Source organism: Branchiostoma floridae, chromosome 10 (assembly GCF_000003815.2).
Source record: "Branchiostoma floridae strain S238N-H82 chromosome 10, Bfl_VNyyK, whole genome shotgun sequence".
In the NCBI taxonomy this organism is placed as follows: Eukaryota; Metazoa; Chordata; class Leptocardii; order Amphioxiformes; family Branchiostomatidae; genus Branchiostoma; species Branchiostoma floridae.
In genome coordinates this window covers 9,623,166-9,626,693 of record NC_049988.1, presented here as the reverse complement: position 1 = coordinate 9,626,693, position 3,528 = coordinate 9,623,166, and the positions used below count along the sequence as shown (strand labels likewise).

The following is a 3,528-nucleotide window of genomic DNA, read 5'->3' as shown; positions in this document are numbered from 1 at the left end:
GTCTCATCAGACTGCTTTGATGTCCCTTTAAAATTAAAAGGAAATGCAGATATGAGATGTGAAACACCATATCAAATTGAGTGTAACAGGCGCATTATATACTGACAGCTGTATGTACACTATCCGGTTTGCATTATTCACAGATTGGCAAGGTGGTTTAGTGGCTAGGGCTGTCGGCATGGAATCTAAAGGTTCTGGGTTTGAATCCCCATCAGGATCCAATGTCGTAACCTTGCCATTGGGAAAAGTGCTTTGTACCCATTCCTGACTCAACTCGGGTGAAAATAAAAACGGTAGATGGATAGAGGACCCGTAGTTTAGGAAAGCAACACCGGTTAAAGAGCCCACCACACTTATCGATAGAAAAAAGGTCCTTACCGATGTAATATTACTTTACATTACTTTACATTATGGTCTTGCGCAGATTGTACTTCTGTAGAATACCCGTACAGAAGTACAGTCCAAGGTAGACATGCAGATGGAGAGTTGTCTTCAGGTTTGCTAGAAAAACTATCCTGTCAGTATTATTTATTCTTAGCTTCCTTAACCAACCAATTTGAAATAGAGTCCAGCAGAATAGAGATGACAGAATTGAATCGTCTGTTTCAGTTGTTTGTGATGAGCAAACGCACCTTCATTATCTTCCTCCAGTCTCCTGCGCCTCCTGCGCCTCCATCCCTGGGAGTCATCAATCATTGTAGCGATGACGACCATCGCCAGAAGCAACATACAGACACGCAGTTTCATGGTGGTGCAGTCAGCTGAAGTGGGGAGGGCAACACAACAGTCAAAATCTTCGGGTTTTGATTTCTTGAATATGTTGAAAGAACCTCTTCACTGTTTTTAAACAGTACGGCGACTAAGGACTAGGTAATGATGATATCATAATTGCAAAAGAAGTCAAGGCACCAATCGAGAGGGGTAGGTGTGACTGGCTGAACACGCCCACCGTAGCAAATCACCATTGCACTACAAGCTTTAGTCTCCAAGCAGACACTACGGTGCCTAGAGACTTTGAGATACAGTCAAACCTGCCCGAGCGACCACCTCTTCTCAGCGACCACCTGGCCATTTCGACCGCTTTTTCTCGGTCCCGATTTTTTTCCCATTCACGTAAGCATTAAGCGACCTTTTCTTAACGACCACCTGGCCAACGCGACCGCGACCGGCCCAAATTGGGACCCATAACGACCGCATCATTTTCAAAATTGAGGTTTTCATCGATTTCTGATGATAACTAGCGCAATTTTGTGCCGAAATCGGCCAGTTTGCGTCGGATTTTGACTGCCATTACGATAAGTTATGTTTAGAATAAAGATGGCGGCGGTCAATGGGTGGGTCAATGGTGCAGTCTACTGTAATATGGGAGGAAATTTCGTTGTAAAAAAATTCCGAATTTAGTTGTTACAGATGTTTTTTTTTAAATCTATATCATTATAAAGTGAACGAATGCTGAAACGTATATAGCCTCAAACTTTTTAAAGAAAGATCTGAGTAGCTCATACCTTTTTAAGAAAGATCTGTGTGAGTGCTTTTGTCCAACTGTACTTAACATTCACCCGTGGGTAAGTACGCTATCGGGACGTACCGGGCATCGAATTCGAAAGGTACACCGTAGTTATTTCATACACAGCGACGCATAAAGGCTTGTATGGTAACTGACAGCATCAAAGTTTCCTTACTGTCTAAAACGTTAGTGTACAAATATTGAGCTTTTAAACACTGTGTCGTATAAAAGTTCGATAAAAGCTTGGGGTTAAATTTACAATTTACAGCGAGAGTGTTGTATTTGACGTTAAAGACCTCGCTTCTTTGCGTGCGTGCAGCATGCTTGCTATTTGCCATTTGACAAAACGGAAACCATTTATACTTTGCATCGGGCATGTTTTGAGTCGATACTCTTCTCAGCGACCACCTGTCCAAATCGACCGTTTTTTCCCGGTCCCCCGGGTGGTCGTCTTGGGCAGGTTTGACTGTAGTATCAAAGCGGACCAAGGAGTATGGCCCGTTTGACTCCCTTTGGCCGGCTAGACTCGTTAGCCAGCTTTGATACTATCTCTAAGGCACTGTGGGGTCTACCTGGAGATTACTAGCTTAACAGAGAAAGCGTCATGCTTCGTCCTCAGTCTGAGGTTCGACTGCTTTACCTTTGACATATATCATAAACATCTTGATAGAATCTATCATCATCATCATCATCATCTGTACGACGCTCGGGAAGGACAGGGCTAGTCCATGCACTACTGTATCCCATTCCTATACAGTCAAACCTGTCTATAGCGACCACCCAAGGGACTGTAGAAATATGGCCACTATGGACAGGTGGCCACTATGGAGAAAATGTTGATCAATTGACCATGAGCAAGCTACACATGATTTCAGTTTCCTATAATCTTTCTCAACAAGTAACATTGTCTCGATCGGTAAATTCATCGACAAAGACTTGCACTTTAATGCTCAATGCATGCATACCTTCTGCTACGCCAAAATGACCCTGTCAGGAACTCCAAGTCCTCGCAAACTACAATTTTAAACCCGGTATCAACGGGAACGTGTGGCCGTGGCCGCGTTGGACAGGTGCCGCTAAGCCTATTTCTTAACCATTACGAATCCAAGGGACCGACAAAAAGTGGCCACTATGGCCAGGTGGCTGCTATGCAAAGGTGGCCGCTAATACAGGTTTGACTGTACTCATTTTTTCAACCCGGGGTAACTAGTCCGACTTAAATTCAATCCCATATAAAATATACCCTGCTACTAATGCAGCAAGGAACGTACAAACCTATGCGCCACTAGACATTACAAGATGAACAACAACAATGTATAACAGTTACTGTAAATGCAGAAATGTTCGCGGTAGATTAATGTTCGCGGTTTTCGCGGTGACCACTTCATCGCGAACTAAAAACCACCACGAACATTTTTCTATTATGGTATTAGACTGCAGTCTATGGTGTTACCGCGAAATTAAAACCACCGCGAAAAGTCATTTTTCCCGCTAATGCGAAATTAAATCCCCGTGAACTTAAATGCATTTACAGTTCTATGAATTGCAAGCCTGGCACCCAATCACTTACCAGTACGAGATGTCCAGAAGCAAGTGTCGTGTTGAGGCTCGCCACCGTCTGAATCTCGGGCGCGAACTGGTCTGAGGAGGCGGATGCTGCCCCTTTTATGTGCTGGATCACCTATTTGAGAGATACAGGTGATAAGAACTATTTGATAATCTTTATAACCAGTTGGCCCATCAAACATCACACAATCTGACACATTTCAGCTCACGTGAGTTGGTATACAGGGGGCAGACTTTTCAGACAACGTTCTTTAATCGAAGGAAACATTAGGAGGTTACCTATAGCATTGATGATGATAAATTGTGTCTGTGAATAGGCTGTGAAAAGTTTTAGGTGGCAAAAATACCTCTTTACAAACAGTAACGTCTTCAGAGATACGTTCCTTAGTCACGCCATCTGACAATATTGACATGACCTGTCAGATACACGATAACTGGAGAGAAAAACAAGATTC

At 43.3% G+C, this 3,528-nt stretch overlaps 1 long non-coding RNA gene across 1 annotated transcript; it reads right to left on the bottom strand.

Moving 5' to 3' along the window:
* On the bottom strand, positions 1–3,182 carry LOC118424103. The gene is made up of 3 exons (XR_004832170.1): positions 3,078–3,182; positions 633–761; positions 1–25 (listed from the first exon to the last, which is right to left on the bottom strand). It is a non-coding gene; the product is annotated as an uncharacterized LOC118424103 (long non-coding RNA).
* Between the last annotated feature and the right edge of the window lie 346 nt (positions 3,183–3,528).